We start from the raw sequence: 21,029 nt of genomic DNA on the forward strand, positions 1-21,029 counted from the left end.
ACATAGTCGTTAGCTCCATTTGAGGGCTAATGCTTCAAAATGAGATTCTTTCTTATCTGGCAGTCTGATTAGGAAATGAGCCGGGCCGCTATAATTAGGATTCAGATTTACTGCCTATTTCTGAGAGAGGTTCAATGGGATTGTAACATCTCTAACCAATCATGCCATATTGCTCAACCTTACAGAACAGCCTATTAGCTGTCCATCTGCTTTTACGTGTGGCTTCCTATCTCATCAAGCAGTTTGGGAGCATACTTCGTGCACTAGAACTGCCTGAAAAATAGCTATATATCCATTGTTACATAACCTTATGGTTACTTACAATTAATTAGGAAAGAAGAATCAGAGTATTCCAGTCTCTATGAAGAGTAAGATATCATTTTTAGGACTGACATATTATTTTTCTTCACTTGATGAATGTTTACTGTCATGGCTCAATAAGAGATGAGCTACAGTCTGCTAGTTTTGGCAGTGTCTGCTTAGTGGGGATGTTTAGCTTGTCCTCCCAAATTACAACTCCATTTATTTCATCCAGTTTCATTAATCTTCTGAGTACCTTCATGGCCAATGATGTGGCTACTGCTAGTGCTGAGTGGGGAATTAACAGTAAGTAGACTAGAGCAGTACATCTATGGGAACTAAACCTCCAAATGATTTGGATGTCATTTTCATTAACACAGAACAGACTTACCCTAGACTGCAGGGTTCTTGGCAAAAGGACATTCTAGTGAGAGAGCTCAGGAAGGGGTGGAAGGGGAATAAATAGGACTTCCTGGGAAAAGAAATGAGAGTATAAATTTAAACTTTGAAAACTTCCTGGTAGACCATATCAAATAATGGGGACATTTCCCCATTTGGGCAAGAAAATAGATTTCAGCTTAGAAGACTTTTTCCATGGAAATGCTAACTACCAACTTGGGATGGAAAGAGTTAATTCAGCTGAAAAGAAACTAGGAACCTATGATGATTTGGAAAAAAAAAATACAATGAATATGAAATCTCTTTTGTATTTCTCACTGCTGACATGTAAAATGTCATTTTGATTCTGCTCATCTTTTTATCAAAAGCATCAACATGTCAAATACCATAGAATCATTGAAACAAAGTCAATAAACCTAAGTTTCTAAGAAAGAAAATAACTGTCATTGTTCTGAAAAAAAAGTTGTTTCCTACATGATTTTTTTTTGCAATGGTTCATATTTCCTTATCAGCATACATTATAATTTCAGAGATCTGTTTCTAGGAGGAAATTTTTGATTCCTGGTAAATTATGTAGCTTTTCCTAAAGGACTCAATGTCCTTGTTAGACTGATTGGTGAGGATGATGATGATGATACCTAATAGTTATGGTGCCAGGTGCTGGGCTAAATGCTTTCACATCTTTATCCTATTTACTCCTCATAGCAACCCTGCTACATAGGTGGTATTATTACTTCTACTTTACAGATAAAGAAATTATCAATTATGACAAGAAACTTGGGATAGACACTACCATTTCTGAATCTCCACACATTGCTGCATACCTCTCTATCTGACTCTCTTTCTTACTGCTCACCTCTTGAAACCCGGCTACTTTTGCTTCACAGTTACCAGAAAAATATTGAGTAATTTATTCTTTCCAGAATTTTTTCTTTGATCACTTTGATTTTTTTTTTTTGTTGGCTTGTCAACTGCCTCTCCCTTGATAACACAGGCTCCATGCATCCTCCTCAAGAAGTGAGTGTTTCACTTTCATGCTCCTCAGACACTGGACTCAGATGGGTATACTGCCTCGCTCCTTATTGAAATTGCCATAACTATCCACGATCTTCCCTAAAAACACCAGGCTTTGAATCTTATGCCTCTAGGCTATACTGACCATTGTCTCTCATTGTAACATTTATCACTGCTACCTGGTCATTCCTTCTAATTTCTTGAAGATGTTAAGTCCTGGCTCAGTTATCACTCTTTATAACACAGTTCCTGTCATTATTGTTAGTGATTTCATAAATGTGTGGACTATACTTTCAATAAGCAGGTCTCTCAGCTCTTTTACCTTCTCTCTCCCAGTGACTTTGCCTTCCATAATGTTCATGGTTATGATGTAAACTTTGTTTATGAATAAATAGAGCCTTTCCATAATGTCAGTTTCATGTTTGTCTTTCTCACTGCAACTTCTCTCCTTCCACCTAACAATCTTTGGATCCTGATTGACCCACAACCCACTGATAATAGCAACATTTCCTGTGCCACCCATACCTTGTCTCATTTTTTTTCTTATCCAGGTTAAAATCAATAATCAATCATTATAATTTTCTTCTATGCCTCTACTTGCTTGTTTTTTCCTTGCTTCATTTAGAAAAAAATAATGAACCTTCATTGAAGCCACTTTTCAACCTGTGCTGTGCCTTTAACTGTGCAGGTGAATGTGGCTAGAAGAGAATACATAACTCTGTTTAAATTGCCTTGTTTCAGGTTAGATTTGCATTCATCAACCTCAAGTGACTCTATTCATTCTTACAATGAGAAAAAATAGTTCATACTCTCTTTCCTCTTTCTCCTCAAACCAACAACACCTCTGTTTTTGGAGTAATAGCTTTCATTCCCATTTCAATGAGAAAATACTGGCAATCCCTCTGTCAGCCCCCATAGCCACCAAACAGCAATCAGCAGTGCTCTGCTCTCTGCCTTCTCCTGTGGTGGTGGTAAAGCCTCCACAGGAATAGCTAAGGCCACCTTCTCCCTGGAAGAACCCATCCCCTCTCCCTTACGCAAGCTGGTTCTTTCAGCAGTTTTATTCTCTTTATCCTGCATCATCAGTTTTTTTCTCATTCTTCTATATTATTCTGACTTTATCCTAGTATTTCTACCATTAACAAAAAATCTCTGGCCCAAATTGCCCCATTTAGCAATCAACCTATATTTTTCCTTCCTCTCACAACAAATTTCTAAAAAATAATCATCTATACTTATTGCCATCAATTTCTCTCTCTTGAATCTGCTAAAGCCAGGTGTTAACCCATACCACTCAACCAAAACTACTCCTGTCAAGATCACTGTTGCTAAGTCCAGTGACCACTTTGCAACCCTTATTTTACTTGAACTGCTAGCCATGTCTCTCTGTCTTTCTTCACTTTGCTTCCAGGACACACATTCTCCTGGTTATCCTCCTATTTCATTGGCCATTCCTTCTCAATTTCCTTCCCTGATCTGTTTTCATATCTCTCAGAATTTTGGGTAGCCCAGCTTTCAGTTCTTGTGCATTTTCTCTTCATTTACGACACTCACCTTTTTATTATTTTTAAAGTTTCATTAAGTTTTTCATTTTAATTCCACTGCAGTTAACATACCGTATTATATTAGTTTCAGATGTACAATATAATAGTTCAAGAATTCTGTGCATTGCTTAGTGCTCATCATGGTGCATTTACTCTTAATCCTCTTCACCTATTTCCTGTTTCTCCCATCCACCTACCCACCTCCTCTCTTGACCACACTCCTCTTTAATGATATCATCCAGTCTTGCATTCTCAAAATCATCTGCTTTATGATCCCTTGCTTGTATTTCTAACCAGGACCTCTCCCCCAAATTCCAAATGTACATATTCAATGGTTTATTTGGTTTATTTGGCTATCTAATAGGCAGACAAAATTAAGCATGTTCAAGAGTGAACTGCTAGTATCCTTTCAGTATATTAAACTTTCTCTTACATAGCCTAGCCCACATTAGTGAATGACAACTCTATTTTTTTAGGTGCCCAGAAAAAAATGTTTAAGTTGTTGTGGATTTCTCTCTTTCTTGAGTATATTTCACATCTCATCTATCGGAAAAACATGTTAATTCAGCCCAAGAACATATCCAATATCTACCAATGAGATCAGAACACACTAGTTCCATCATTGCCATCTTCACTTCTAGTGCTTTAAAGGTTTGTAAATCTTAGAGACCTCCTATGATTTAGTAATGCATGTCCCCCAATTTTCAATTTGTATATAAAAATAATCATGATGTGAAACTTGTTTTATTTAATGAAATAAGCTAATTCCTATTTTCATATAAGCAATAAAAAATGAGAATATTTCAATAGATTTAGTGCATCATTTAACTAATTATCATAAAATATATTCCTTAAGCACCCATTCGTGTATAATGTACTTGTCATATATTATGGTACTAGATCAATTTTAAAATAAATATAAAATTCTGTTACATTAAAAAATAATTCTGGGATGTAACTCTAAGAGCTTTTGAAACTAAGCCTACCTTTCAAAGATTTTATGAGTCAGATAGATTCAAAGTTAGGTCAACAGCAAACGATTATGCATAATAATGTTCTGTTTTCAGAAATATCAGTTCCAAATCCCTAATGTATATTTAAATTGGAAGTTCTAGTGCTTCGTTGGTGTCCAACCTGTCAATAAGTAAATTTGAGAGTAATCTTTACCTTCAAATATATGACTGATCCGTTGGTTTTAAAAATTCTTTTACACTGCCTATTTAGTTAATTTACTGATTAACTTACAGAATTATAGCCTCACATTTTTCATTGTTGTTTTAGTTTTTTTAATTTATTATTTACTTTTATTTTTTATGGGTGGCAGAGGCAGATGGAAAGGGAAAGAGAATCTTAAGCAGGCTCCACACCCAACACAGAGCCTGATGCAGGGCTCCATCTTACAGCTCTGAGATCATGACCTGAGCTGAAATCAAGAGTCAGATACTTAACTGACTAAGCCACCCAGGTGCCCCTCTTTGTTTCTGAATTGTGTGTTTGTGTGTGTGTGTGTGTCTTTAGTACTGCTTATCTAGATTTATAAAGCCATTCCCTTTGGGCACAATTGAGTCCTAGATGATTCTCATACATGGTAGAATGAGCTTCTGAGACTACTGGATAAACATGAATTTTCCTTCATTTCCTCCTGATACCTTGATAACAGCTGGTAAAGATCTTCCTTTTCAGGACTAAGGGAAAAATAATACTCAAGATAGGACAACAGCAAAAATGATTTGGAAGCAGCAAAATAGAAGGATTCTTGATAGTTAACTTTATTGTCCAAAAAGGATGAATCTAAGTTGTAAATGAAGAAATTCTGGAAGGCATTTGGTTTAATAAGGAATAAGATGATTTATACCACTGAACACCCAAAAGCTTCAACAAATAGATGTACCAGTCACTGCTTAAGGGTGGAGATGGTACAACTGGATACTCAAGAAAATCAACTGAGTCTTTTTTAACAAGCAGGTTGTCAGAAGGAGAATCATGATCCCCACCCCACCACCTAGCCAGTAAATGCTTTTCTTCTATCCCACTATAAAATGAAGGTGTACTCTAGAGATAACTTACTGCAGATGCTCTGTTCTCAAGGATTAGGCATGGCCAAGGGCAAGTGTATTCAATTGAAATCAGAATTTATTTTGGGTGATGAAAATGTTCTGGAGTTAGTGATGATAGTTGCACATTCTGAATATAATAAATACCATTGAAATGAACATTCTAAAAGGATGAATGGACTTTGTGGTGTGTGAACTGTATCTTAATGAAATAATAGCATTAGTGTTCTCAAAACAATACTTGAGGCTAAATGGCAAGGGACTAGTGCTTTCAAAATTCTTATGAAAAATTATCTCATTATAGAATTTGAATTACTCTCCCAACTATCAATCAAATAAGAAGGTAGAATAAATATCTTTTTCAAACATAGGAAATCCAAAAAAAAATTACTTCCTTTGCTCTCTTTCTCAAAAAGATATTGAGAGAGTGTTTTACCAAAACCAAAGGATAAATCTAAAAAGAGAAGGATGTATGAACTAGTACAAAGAGAACTGGGCACAGATAGAAGACCCGAGAATTTCCAGGATGATGGCAGGAAACCCCAAATCAATAACTGAGAGTCAGATCTAGGTGATTCAGTATAGATTAGGGTAGGAGAACAGAGTTCTCTAAGAGTGCTACATACAAGAAAAAAGGAACAAAAAAGATTATCTGATTTACCTGAATATGTTCAATGGACATTTAAACTTATGGTGGAGAATTTGAGAATGAATTATTGTAGTTACATTAAAAAACTAAACAGGCACAGAACATGCCAGTAATTAACTGTGGGGGAAAAAAGGAAATATATAGCACACTACATAGGTCAGCCATGAGCTATTTTTTTCATAGTCGTAATAATGCAAATACTGAATAAGGGGATGGAGGAGGACAACTGTGTGTTTGTTTCAGTGACCTAAATCTTAATCTATCATAGTAAGATATCAGTAGATTTAAACTGAAAAAAAAACAATAAATAGGCATATATATTTATAATGTTTAGAAATATAGAGATAAAAACCAGAAGAAACTATTCACAGAGTTTAGAGAGGTGCCTAGGAACAAGAGCACTGAAGATAGAAGGAGTATTATGGGGAAGTGGACTGCTACTTCTCGCTAAACATCTTATAGTATAATTTGATTAGTACATGTATTAATTGGTTAAAAGTAAATACTACATTAAAATTAAAAAGATAGAAAGCACCTAGCTAGGAATTAGGGAATAAGATTCAAAGCCTGACTATTTAGCAAACCATAAGCAAAATATTTAACTTGTCTTATTAGCTCTAGTTTCTTCAGTGCTTTAATGATGGCTTATATTCAGTTACCTTTAATTTCTTTCCAGCCTCACATTGATGCTTCTGGGAGTCTTATAGCTGAGTCCAAGTCAGATTGTTCTTCAAACTGTGGCATCTGCCTTTACTCAATTGGTCTTAGACTGCTCCTCTTTTTTAAGTTCACTTCTTGATGTTAGAAATAATAGAACAAAGATCTAGATACATAAATTAATGTGTCACAAGTTATCCAGATATTTATGTAAAATTTTAGATTTATTGTAAATGGTTGATTAGTGAGAGATGGTATTAATTTTAATAAAGGCCTAGTTACTATAACAAAGTAACCCTGAAATAAAGTGACATATGTAGAATAGATTTTCTCTTTCTCATTCTTGTCTGTCTACTCCATTTATTTTTTGGATAAGAAAAAGTGATTATAGGGGAAAGGAGGGAAAATGAGTGGGAAAAATTAGGGTGACAAAACATGAGAGACTCGTAACTCTGGGAAATGAACAAGGGGTAGTGGAAGGGGAGGCAGGCGGGGGTGGAGTAACTGGGTGACAGGCACTGAGGAGGGCATTTGATGGGAGGAGGACTGGGTGTCATACTATAGGTTGGCAAATTGAACTTCAATTAAAAAAATATATTAAAAGAAAAAGAAACTTGGGTCCACATAGTCATACGCAGTCCTAGATTTTTTCCATCTTGTTTCTCTGTCATTCCTAGTACTTTATCATTATCTATAGTGCCTAAACTGAATTGTGGGCACCTTTATGTCTGTATTATGAGAAAAAGAAGAGAGTATGGAGAAGCCCAAGTAGAAGTCTTATGGCCCAGACAGGAAGTGGCAAACAACTCTTCCACTCATGTTCCCTTGGTAAGTACCTTGTTACAAGGCTGCATAGCTTCCAGGGAAGCAGAGAAATGCTGTCTCCAGGGTAGAAGGGAAGAAGAGATTTTGAAGAACCATTAGCAGCCTCCTCCACTGAAATTTTAGAAAGGGCTACTAATTACTTGGGCAGGTGTAAGTACTTCACTCCACTTTTTATTATATATCAAAAAATAGACTAGTGACGTTTCACAGCTTATATTGCATGTGTAATGAATTTTGACAATTTCTAATAGTTATATTTTCCTCTTTCAATAAAATGACTATGATATTTGCTGTGGAGGCATGACCCGAAATCAAGGCTTTTATTTTCTGGACTCTTCTTACTGTCATATTTTTTTCCCCATTACAATCTAAGACTGTCAGTCCAAAAATGAGGACCCTACTGTCTGATTAGACTGAAGGAATTAATTGTAGTTCAACTCAGTTAAATGATAAAACCATCAATAGTACACATGCCATATGCTAGAACTATTTGGAAATACAACAATAACAAACTAGACACACAGCTTTTGCCTCATGAAATTATCATAGAGGAGTAGCACTAGACTCCTTTCCCCTGTAGAAATGGTACATTCATGAATTTAACTGATACAGCTTTAACCTTTGGCCTTCAATGTCTCACCATCCACACACATAAAAATATCCAGACTGTCCACCTATCTCTGCTGGAAGACATATAGACAATAAAGGGTATTTCTAAGTACATTTTCAGAATAAATCTCATTGGGAGTCAGAGAAGAAGCATTAAGCCCAGAGCTATTATTTATAGGAGAATGAGAGTGGGACTCTGCTAACAACTGGAAAGAACAGAATGCTCAGACTATCTTAGGAAGAGAAGGATGCTGTCTAGAGAGACAACAATTAAAAATAGTCATTTAATGTGTGTCCGCAACTTAGGAGAGCTTGTTTTTGTTCGTATTGATCCGAGGATGAACAAACCTACCTCCCATAGCTAACTCGATGTTTCCCCTGAGGTGTAACATAAACTTACTGTGGATCAAAATCTTCCATTCGTAGCATTAAGTTTGATAGTGTCTTTTGTCTGTGTGTGTGTGTGTGTGTGTGTGTGTGTGTGTGTGTGTGTTTCTTGGGTGGTGGTAAGGTTTTTGAGGAGCAGGATGGTGGAAATTCTTTTATATATATTTTATATATGTGTATTTGGTTCATTACCTGTCAAGTAATTGGGATTCTGAGTTCCATAAGTGGTATAGAGCAGTGAATCTCAAATTTTAATATGCAAGTGAATCACTTAGAGATCCTGGTGAAATGCAGATTCCAGTGGCCAAACCTAGGAGGTGGAGTTTTTTGTTTTTGTTTTGTTTTGTTTTGTTTTTTTGAGATTCTTTTTTAACAAGCTCCCAAGTGATATCTGTGCTACTGATCCCAGAAACCTGCTTTGGGGAGAAAAGATATAGAACATTTTATTAGTATGGTTTGTAATGTCTGCTGTTCTGATGTGTCATATTTCTTCTCTCTGTAAGTTGGGCCAACCAGTGGGTGAAAGGATTCTGCTTTATGGGTGTTTCCGGAGGCTTTCTAACTTGTATGTGTATAGATGGGAATCTGCAAACGTAAGGCGTTTGCCTAGGTTGTAACATAAGAATGCAACATGTAAAATTTAGGGGTTAGACTTGGAAAAAGTCCTAGATTTTCTTGGAATGAAGTAATAACTCTCCACAAAATGCAGAAAATAGTGAGTGAGGAAGGGGTGAGACTAGGCGGGTCATGGGAAATATGGATAGAATCTAAGTTATTTTAAAGGATAAGCTTTTTTTTAATGGACAATAGGCTTTTGTCTACCAAAGGATCTTCAATAATCCTGCCATTTCTTGTCGTGTTATTCAAATAAGTGAGTAAAATACAGATAACCCAAATGATTTTTAAAAATGAAGAAAATTTATTGTTCCTGTGAATTTTGTGATTTTTTTTTTTTTGTTCTCATCAGTTTAGTGACACTCATGTTTTTGTTTCTGTATTATGGCCATTTTAATTCTTTTGTCCAAAGCCAGCATTACTATTATTATGGAAGTAAAGTACTGGATTTCTACTTTTGTGAAGATAATTGATAATCAGGGAGCCCGGATATATCCTAGGTGGATTAATCCAGCATTCACTGGGGAAAGAATTTATTCTCAGGAGCTCATGCACATGAGGAGAATATATAACTTTTTCCTGCTACTCTAAATCTTAATAAGCAGTCCCGTTACTTGCCCACCATGGAAATAATTCCACCTGTCATTTGAGGTGCTTTCACACATTTTGGATAGATATAGTTGTTTCTTTTATTAAGATGGTATTCAGCTGTGAGATTAGTCACCACATATTTATATGAAGTTTTCGTTCTAGTGCAATTAGCTGTAGAATCCAATAAATAGCAACACCATAACATGAAGCTCATTTGGATAATCACTGCCTAAAACAAAACTGGCAGTGCAGTTCTTTTCTTTATTCATGTTAATTCTCTCTTGTATATATATCACTAGAGACTATATCATTTTGCAGCTAAGAGTAAATAGTATGTTTATGATGATATTTCATTGTGTGTGGAGATTTTAGAGTGATTCATCATTAGCTTTCAGTTAGTTTAATGCAATTTTTAAATCCTTTGCTGATTAGCTGGTCTTATAATTATTTTGGTTAAGGAGTTTAGAGTAAAACTACAAATCAACATAAAATTACCATTGTGCACTTCCCATCTTTTCTTTATAAAGATGAAGTGGCTGAGATCTCTCACCCTCTTTCCTTCCACTCCCCATTTCTGGCCAATAAGCCTGCATATTGTAGCATAAAGCTGTCCCTGAAATCCATCTCTGTTTGCATTGTGGCCTACACAGTAAAATATATTTGGTGATGAACTGATTAATTTGTTTTTGTTTTTAATTCTGTTTTTTGTTCTCTCTCTGTGTGTATAATTGTTTTAATCCTTAGTTTAAGCTCTTTAATCTGCATGATATATAACTGGCATTTATTTGGAATATTTTGAGGAACAAGTTTGCTCTCTCATGTTTCTTCATGCTAGGGAACTTATTCCTTGATTCTGAGGAACTTCATGGTTTCTACTTTATATTCTCTCAGGTTATTCCATTCTTCTGTGTGCTGCCTTCTTTCTTCTCCATAAATTCACCTTGTTCTTTCTAAAATAACCATGATATCAGTGTGCTAGACCCGCTTCTACTTGATGGTTCATCACATGCACTCCGCCCAACTAGTAGCAGATGCTCATCTCTTTCTAGTTGGCCACCGACTGGGAAAGTAAGGCTTTTGGAAACTTTGGGCTCTCCTTTTCTAGAGATGGAACTAAGGCCAGCCATGAAACTAGAGGCTCTAAGTTGGGCAAACCATGAACCCCCATAAGTAAGAAGTTATACTCTTTAGCATCCTGAAAATAAAATAACCCTTTGTTACTTAGTTACTCGGCTTGATTTTTACAACTTTGTCCATTTGTTAATTGTCAGTGAGCAACTAAATATCCAATATGAATCAGTGATCCATCACAATAAGAAAATGTTGGGATAATTGTTTCCTTGATCATGGTAATAACAAATATATCAACTATACTTCCTACCTTACTTCAAAATAGGGTGATTCTGAGACACCTGGGTAGTTCAGTGGTTGAGTTTCTGCCTTTGGCACAGGGTGTGATCCCAAGGTCCAGGGATCAAGTCCCGCATTGGGCTCCCTGCGACGAGCCTGCTTCTCCCTTTGCCTATGTCTCTGCCTCTTTCTGTGTGTCTCTCATGAATAAATAAATAAAATCTTAAAAAAAAAGTATGATTACTTTTATCAGAAAATTCCATCAAAGGACCCCCCCAGGATCATATATCCTTTCTAACCAAGTCCAATGTCATAAACACCAAGAGAAACATTAAAATTCACATGGTAGTGATATTTTAAAGCTGTGAGTATAACTTTTAAGTTAAACAAAGTCTACAATAAATGTTTTATTGATGCTATGTCAAAATCATCAATACATTTGTGTGGGGTTAGATGTATGCTCTGAGGCTTATATTTTTATTTTTTTATCTGTTGGTAAGAATGCATTTATATTACTACATGTTAAAAGATTTGAATTAGGAAAATACTTAACTTCACCCTTCAAAGCATTTCTATCAAGCAATGCAATTCTGTGTTGCATATCATAACCAAATAGTATTTTACTCTTGTGGCTCAACCTCAAATACCCCAATGTCTATTAGTTTTCCTACTTCTGCTTGGGGATAATGCAGAAAAAATCCAATAACTATTGATCTATATATTTTTAACAAATTGGCCACCAGGCATTTACTACTATCTGAACAATGTTCTGGCCAATAAACATCATTTGCTTGGAAAAATATGGTAAGCTTATTGGCATAACTGCAATATCTGTTCACTGTGCCGTGGTCATAGACTTGCCGACCTCTCACAAAGAGGTTTAATTACTGAATTTGTAATGAAATTTAGCTATAAGATAGTTTTACTAGAATGGTAATTGTATTATGGCAAAAAGTCAATCTTAAAAACTCTCTATTTTTTTGTAGCTTGATATCTTTTAGTTTTATCTTAATTTCCTTCCAGTTCTCATTCCATGCTAGATTGCTCAGATGACTTCAGATACAGTTCATCAGGTCTAGGACTGCAAAATGTATGTTTAGTTCACGTAATTTATCTGAAAGGCAATACCTATAGTTAGGGAATTTAGATATTGTTTAAAACAAGTGTCAAGCCAAGGAGAACATGACTTTGGTGTTGAGGCAAAGGGAAAATGTTTTAGAGAATCAAGCATGAATATGCTGCCCCAGTGCAATTTAAAGTAAAAAATATGACAATCTTTAAAATCATACTTTTATTGGGTTCTATCTACACTGGCAACAGTGGAATCATTTACAGAAATAACTACACGGCAAATAAGAGATGTTTCAGGTTTAATCAGCATTACTTAAATATGCAGTTACCTTATTCAAAGCTACTGCTAGGAATATTAATAGTAGAGAAAATATTCTAAATGTAGAACAGGTTACTGAAGAACGACCAGATAAAAGGCACTTTTTTTTTTTTCCTTCTCACAGTTGGAAAGCAGGCATTTTGCAGAGTCATTTATTGCTCCAGATTTTTTTTTTTGACACAAGAATTTGTGATAAGGGCAGTTAAGAACAATTTTTCTGTTTGAGAAAATACATTTTTCTCTGAATTCTTCTCTGTTCATTTAGCAAATATATGAAAGATTTATTCCACAAGATGCCACATATTTTCTTCTATATAGCGCCTTTCAAAACCCACATAGAGTTTGGTATAAGTATTTGATTCATATGCATACATTTATAAATGAACACCAGTTTCTCATCTGATGTAACACCATATAAGTTTTCTGAGTGTATGGTACGTTGCGTGTTTTTGAAGTATAATAGATCAGTGTTCCTTACTCGCTGTATTATTATTAAGCTTAGGCATTTTCCTGGGGGGAAAAATGTTGGATTTATGTGTCTTGTTCCTTCTGATCCCACTCCCTTCTTGCACAAATGAGTGTCAACTTCTGTATCTACAGAAGTGCAACACTTCATTAACACAGCTTGCATGAAATAGTATCACTGTTTGGTAATTAAGCAAGGGTAGATTTTAGTGACATACAAAATATGTTACTCCTAGAACTTCCTCTTCATCAGTGTATTGCTTACCACTTTTTACAAGTGCCATCCATAGATTACTAATCCTAGCAGGCCTGAGGAAGGAAAATACAAAACATCCTGATTATTTAAAATCTAGAAGAGATTTTTTTTTCCTACATACTGCTTCAGGCTACTTGTCAGGGTCCTTCTTTACCAGTCTTATTTTCTTCTTTTTATATCACACTTAGAAATATTTCCATACTTCCCTGTGCCTCTTCAGCTGTTCTTACCTATTTAGTGTGATTCTTCATAGATCCTGGTTGAAACTTCATGGTTTAGTTCAGGCTCCAGAATATGATGGAGGACAGACAATGAGTAATTGGGATTTGGAGTTGAAATCAAAGGAAAGGGGCAAAGACATATTAGTTTGTCTTCACTATCTCCAACCCAGACTTTCTGGTGTAGCCAAGAGAGTATGAGATTACCACCACCATGGGCAAGTGATTGTTTTCTTTGTTCTTCAGTTTCTTCATCTTTGCAATGGAAATACAGTAGCTATTCAGTGAAAAATTTACCCAGCTAATATTTATATTCTAGAAAAACTATAGAATGCCAGGGGTAGATTAATAAATGATACAGCTACAGAATGGCCCCTTATTCTTTGAAGTTATATCTGGTGGATTCTTTCCCCTTTCTCTTTACCTTCTACCTGCCCTCTGACGGTATTATGTCAAACTAAAATGGACTATCATACAGTTATCCTGTTCTTATAGGAGAAGAGTTTTTATTAAGAGTATGAGGGTGAAAAAGAATCAGTTACACGGTAACCTCCCTGATAGAAAAGAGAATGTGACAACTCTACCCTACTATGCCAAGTAGAAAAATGGATTGTCATTAAATACTAGCTAGTGTATATTTACACAGGAGGCCTTGAAAGGTGATTATCTAGAGGAAGATATCTAATGAAGCATGACATATGAGCGACCAGAGAGCTGGGATTTGTGAACTACTTTCAGTCCAGATAAATGGATTTATGACAGAAAGTCATGATTTGCCAAATTTAGATAGTTGTTTAATTATATGAATTTAGTGTACATATTAGCATGAAAAATTATTTTTGACAAATGCTAGGTCTATGGAGATAGCATGAATGTAAGTGCTATGTGTTCCTTTCTGATACCCGTTACCCACAGTCTATGTAAGCCCTCAATAGCTCCTATCTGTGCTATTGCAAGAGATTCTATTTTTTCTCCTTCCAGGCAAATATAAAAATGTTAGTGTCTGTGTGTGTGTGTGTATAGAGAGAAAGTAGGAGAGAGAGAGGGATGGAAGGAGAGTAAGTGAGAGCCTGTTGTGTGTCAAAGATACTGTTCTGATGGCTGGAAATATTGCACTAAATTCAAGGTGACAATGTCTAGTGTATCAAGAAAACTACTTCACATGAACAAAAAACTAAGCAAGGAAATTTCTAAGTAGTATGATGTTACAGAGAGGGAAAGGCTACTTTAGACGGTGAGGTCAGGGTTGTTCACTATGAGGTGAGAGGTGATGTGAGGTCTCTGTGATAAGAAGGATCCAGTCATTCATTCTGCTCTTTTATGTGGTTTTTATCATGCCTCCAGGATAGGTTTATGTCTTAAAACCTTCATTAATGCCCTAATGTCCTTTAGTTGATAACTAAGATCTTTACACTGGTTTTCAAGTTTCTTCATAGTGTAATGTATTTTATCCAATGTACTCATCACTCATTAATACAGAATTGTTTTCCCCTGTTTCCCTTTTGCCACAGGACATATGCCTTTTTGAGACACTTAAGAATATCCTGCTGAAGTCTAAGACCCTGATGCCTGTGCTTTTTTCCTGAATGGAATTTCCTTTTTATCTTATCATACCTCTCCAAATGTCATTTATTGTAGGACAATCCACATTCAGTAAGCTTTTCCATGATTGTCGGACTAAATTACATACCATCTTATGATAACATTTAATTCTTCCCTGAGAACATTTAGGATCATGGGGGACAGTTTTTTTTTTTTAAGAGTTTATTTATTCATGAGACACACACACACACACAGAGAGAGAGAGAGAGAGAGAGAGAGAGAGAGAGGGGCAGAGACACAGGTAGGGGGAGAAGCAGGCTCCATGCAGGAAGCCCAATGTGGGACTCGGTCCCTGGACTGCAGGATCACGCCCTGGGCCCAAGGCAAGCACTAAACTGCCGAGCCACCCAGAGATCCCGGGGACAGTTTTTGAATTTGTTTTATTCTTGCTTTTATTTGTTCCTTTTTAAGTATCAACTGTGTACCAAACATTTTATATCCATTTTATTCTTACCCCAACAACAACCCTGAAATGTTAAGTTTTGTAATGCTCACTATACTGTTAAGGCATCTAATACTGCTAATACCACTGGAAGGTAGCTGATCTGAGACTAATACTGACTTTTAACTTTAAGGCCAGTATTCTTTCCATCACATCGCAACTTCTCTCTGCATTTAAATGGTTTGTTTCTGGATGGAAAATGCCTATCCAATAAATCCTTTGTCTTCCTTCAAGAACTAACATATTGTTGGAACATAATAAGTACCTGATAAATTTGTACAAATGAATAAATTAGCAAAGTATGAAGAAATATCAGTCTTTCCTTAGAAAACAACTGGGAACAATAGTTGCTCTGCAGAGTCACCATGAAGAAGAGAAGAAATTTTTCAAAGAATGTTCCAGTCTCTTTCACATTGATTTTGTACATGCGGTTCCCTCTGTCTGGAATACACTTTGCGAAATCTCATTTATCCTTCAACACCCAGTTCAAATGTTATTTTCACTGTGCATATTTCACTAAGCCCTGTAGTGTTTGCCCTGGGTTTTGTGTTCGCATGTGCTTTTTATATACTGCTATGTTAGCAATTGTCTGGGTAAAGGCAAAGAGCACATAGCCATTTCTCTATGTATTAACAATGCTTGCCAATGAATCTTAAGTTGAGCACCAAAGCCGAATTGTCCTGATGTAATACTTTTTTAAAAAGTTTCAGGTGAAAGAATAATTATTACTATACATTGGTCTAAGTTCATTCCCATGGTGCTAGGATGGCCTTTACCCAAGGAGCAACTCTACATTGTGAGAAAGATAAAAAGAAGACTGAGTTTTACGTCATGCCAAAATTCAAGATACACTAGTTCTCTACCTCTAACTCTTTGTCAGATTTTTTGACACAAATTGTACACAGTACTGTGAAACCTACTGTCATATTATATATTTAACTTTTCACATACTGATGTACAATCCCTCTCATATTCTTGTTATAATTTTCCTGTTATCCTGCTGGCCTTCCCCTGGACCTAGACATTTACACTGCCATCATCTTTCGGTCATTGGCCAACCACTTGTATCCTCGGCACCTAAGACAGTGCCTGATACATAGTAGATGATGAAATGATACATATCAAATGAATAAAAGAAGGGAATTATTGACATTTTGGTTTCTGGAGAAGAAAAGCTCTTTCCTATTTGCATTTCATATTCAGTCTCATATTGGATTTCTAATGAAAATTTCTGCTTTACCTCATTTTATGATTATACTAGAGACATCTGTATTCTGTGGGCTTTCTAACACCCACTGAAGGGTCACTTCAGGGTTCATAGTACAGGATTTTGTCATTAATGCCACTGGGTAGTTTGCAGGATCTGACTTCCAAACTGGACTTTTAGGAATTAGTGATGTGGAAGTAGCTAGGGAAATCGGGGAATCAAGTAAGGAATGATCAATTCTCTCTTTCCCCAGCATTCAAAAATCTGCAGTTTGCCTACAAATTGCTATAAAAATATTCAGACTTCCTCTGAGGTAATTCAGCCTTGGGTATTTAAAAATGGCAATAGCATTTGAGTTTATTTTATTTTATTTTTTTGTTAAATTTTTATTTATTTATGATAGTCACAGAGAGAGAGAGAGAGAGAGGCAGAGACATAGGCAGAGGGAGAAGCAGGCTCCATGCACCAGGAGTCCGACATGGGATTCGATCCTGGTTCTCCAGGATCGCGCCCTGGGCCAAAGGCAGGCGCCAAACCGCTGCACCACCCAGGGATCCCAGCATTTGAGTTTAAATGCGAAATTTCATAATGTTGCAAATAAGTGATATTGAGGTTTTCATTTATAATGTAAATACTTATAAACTTTGTTTTATAAACTTTTTTTTTTAATTTTTGATTTATTTATGATAGTCACAGAGAGAGAGAGAGAGAGAGGCAGAGACATAGGCAGAGGGAGAAGCAGGCTCCATGCACCGGGAGCCCGATGTGGGATTCGATCCCGGGTCTCCAGGATCGCGCCCTGGGCCAAAGGCAAGCGCCAAACCACTGCGCCACCCAGGGATCCCTAAACTTTGTTTTATATAACAGGGGATTGAGTGTTTTTTTTTTCTCCTTCTTTCATTGGTTATTTCCCTGAATGCCTACCAGGTGCTAACTGCTTTTGTTTGTAGTCCTCTTATTCCTTTGCTTCATCAGCTGAATGGAAGCGATATGGGGCAGCATGTATTATTGCCACTATGAATGCCAGTGAAATGGAGTTCATCTCATACCTCTTCTCTTATCAGTTGTTTAATAACATATGTAATTATGAGAGATATTGAAGTATAGGAAAGGTTGATGGTTTGTTTTTCTCAAGTGGGAGACATTACCAAAAGAAAAGTTAGAAAATTAATACATTTTTTGCCATTATTTGAATAAAGAGCTTCAGAAATTTCAGCATGCTACCTTTACAGAGTTCTTCATCTCCTTATCCCTCTTCATCACAATTTATTTCCAAAAGTTGATAAGTAAAATCTTGGAACTGGAACACACACCTTGGATAATATCTAGTCTAACCTTCTACCCTGGGTAGGAATCTATTCTACAGAGCCTACAAGAGTCCAGCTTCTGGTCATCCAACCTCCATCAGAGCACTTCTAGTTCTGGCCTTCTTAGTGCTGACTGTAATGGAATAGAGATCAGGAGAAATGGAGCTCTAGTCTCAGCTTTGTTCCTAACTCCATTACATAGGGGAAGGTCAGACCTCTCTCTGAGTCTCAGTATCCTCATGTATAAATGATAGGGTTTAAATAAAAACCTTCTAAGGATGTTTCTAGATTAGCCATCCTAGATTCTCTTTTTTCTCTCAATCTCTCTCTCTCTCTCTCCACACACACACACACACACACACACACACACAGACACACACACACATACACACACACACATACACACACACACATTCAAATGTAATCTAATTTGTAACTACCTTACAAATTAGATTTTCAAAAATATATTTGGTGCTATTAATTACCACTGATTTTTTTGAGACTTTAAGGAAGCAACAACCAAACTACCACCCATTATAGCCTCAAAATAATAACAAGGTCATATTTGAAAATTCTAGCACTACTTTAAGAAGCCCTTAAGGAATAGGCACATAATGCTAAAAATCCCAAGTGCTAGATATTTATTCATAAAATGGATTCAAGGTTCACTTTCCTATAAACTTTATTTCATGATCTCTAAGCTGCCCATTGGAACAACACAAATATTTCCACTCACAAAATGACCTGCTATTTTAAATGTTGATTAAAGTGCATAAAATATTGAATTTAAAGTGGCATTACATCATATTTTGGATTTGAGCACAGAAGAGTACAGGGTGGCTACTGAATCCCTTAATTTCAATGACGGCATTAGCCCTTGAAACAATATCTCACACTTTTAATTTATAATGAGCACTTTTATCAAAATATCCAAGTTTTCCTTTCTGCCCATGGACACCATGTAGTAAGCATCATTAAACTCTCCCCTCCCACTGCCATTATGTCTAAGTCAAAGTGTCCCAAGGATCACAGAACAGCTGCAGAAGCTCTTCCTCAGAGGCTTGAGATTTGAAACAACTGATGAAAGTCTGAAGAGCCATTTTGAGGAATGAAGAATGCTTACAGCTGTGTGGTAAAGAGAGACCTAAACACCAAATGCTCCAGAGGTTTTGGGTTTGTCACATAAGCCATCGTGGAGGAGGTGGATGCAACCAAGAATGCAAGGCCACACAAGGTAGATGGAAGAGTTGTGGAACCAAAGGGGGCTGTCTCAAGAGAAGATTCTAAAAGATCTTGATGCCCACTTAACTGTGAAAAAAATTTTGGTTGGTGGCATGAAAGAAGACACTGAAGAACATCATCTAATAGATTATTTTGAGCAGTATGGGAAAACAGATGTGATTAAGATCATGACTGATGGAGGTGATGGCAGAGGAGAGGTTTAGCTTTTGTAACATTTGCTGAACATGACTCTGTAGACAAGATTCACTGAAAAATCCCGTACTGTGAATGGCCACAACTGTGAAGTAAGGAAAGCCCTATCTAAGCAAGAGATGGCTAGTGCTTCATCCAGCCAGAGAGGTCAAAGTGGTTCTGGAAACTGGTGGTGGTTGTGGAGGTGGTTTTGGTGGGAATGACAACCTTGGTCATGGAGGGAACTTTAGTGGGTGAAGTGGCTTTGGTGGCAGTCAAGGTAGTGGTAGATATGGTGGCAGTGGGGATGGCTATAACAGATTTGGTAATGATGGAAGCAATGTTAGAGGTGAAGGAAGCTATAATGATTTTGGCGGTTACAACAATCAATCCTCAAATTTTGGACCCATGAAAGGAGGAAATTCTGGAGGCAGAAATTCTGACCCCACCATAGGTGTGGTGGAGGCCAGTACTTTACCGAACCATGAAGCCAAGGTTGCTATGGCGGTTCCAGCAGCAGCAGCAGCAGGTATAACAATGGCAGAGGGTTTTAATTACCATCAGGAACAAAGCTTACCAGGAGAAGAGAGCCAGAGAAGTGACAGGGAAACTACAGGTTACAACGGGTTTTTTAACTGAGCCAAACACAGTGGCAGCAGGGCCTACCTGCTACAGAGAAGACATGTTTTAGACAATACTCATGTGTATGGGCAAAACCTGGAGGACTGTATTTGTGACTAACTGTATAACAGGTTATTTTAGTTTCTGTGGAAAGTGTAAAGCATTGCAACAAAGGGTTTTAATGTAGTTTTTCTTTCTTTCTTTTTTTTTTTTGCACCCTTCTGTTGATTGCTAAATGTAATAGTCCGATCATGACACTGAACAAATGTGTCTTTTTTAAAAAAATCCAAGTTTATTTTTTCATAAAAAAACTACACATCATTTAAGTCACTTTGCCCTGATGTTCTATCTGAATCAAGCTATGTGTATAGAACAAAAGAATCAGTAGAAGTTACAAGTATGAGATTAGCTGTGTTAAAAGACAGAGGAAAAAAAGGGTAATGAAAACATGTTTTGCCTTAATTTTCTATGTAACTAGTGCATCAGAGAGAAAGAGAGTTAAAGGTAAAATCGTACAATGTTTCCATGCTGTGAATCCGTTTTAGGTTAAAGTGCTATTTGCATCCAAGTGCTAGCTGGATTCGCAGTGCTGGAGGCATCTTTTGGAGGGTGAAAACAATGTGCACATTAGAAACATCTTCCTATGAAATTTAAGGAAAGCAATCAGGAGAACCTGTGGTCTGCTTTGGTAGTTGGGAAATGCGCCCTAAGGCTCACACAAGTGACTTTCCCAGGTGTTTAACTCTGAATGTGGTGGCACAATGGAGGGTTCTCTGTTTTATACATTCATTTCATCTCTGCAAGTTAAATGCTTGGTAAGCCATCCTTTCAGATGAAGTGATTCTTATTTTAAAATATGAAAAGTACTCAGGGGAAAATGCATGGTTTTGCAATATGTGGACTCATCACTCATCAGTAGCCTCAGATGTTCTGCATTTTGAACTGTGTCAAGATAGAACAGCAATGAGCAAAGATCAATTGTTGTCCTGCTGTACAAGACCAGGTGAGAGAGGCAATTTGGGATGAACCAACTATCTAAATTACGTGAAAAGTTCCCCCAAATAAAAATACTGATCTATCATGGGAATATATGATAGTTAATAATGCCATGCTT

At 36.6% G+C, this 21,029-nt stretch overlaps 1 protein-coding gene and 1 pseudogene across 3 annotated transcripts in view; both read left to right on the forward strand.

Annotated features, from left to right (window-relative positions):
• The window catches only part of LINGO2 (leucine rich repeat and Ig domain containing 2), a 1,121,960-nt gene that overhangs the window by 360,517 nt on the left and 740,414 nt on the right, over positions 1 to 21,029 (forward strand). The gene's annotated exons all lie outside the window — the stretch shown is intronic.
• LOC121495198 lies at positions 18,990 to 19,848 on the forward strand (annotated as a pseudogene).

The sequence above is a fragment of the Vulpes lagopus genome, chromosome 7 (genome assembly GCF_018345385.1).
Source record: "Vulpes lagopus strain Blue_001 chromosome 7, ASM1834538v1, whole genome shotgun sequence".
Lineage (NCBI taxonomy): Eukaryota > Metazoa > Chordata > Mammalia > Carnivora > Canidae > Vulpes > Vulpes lagopus.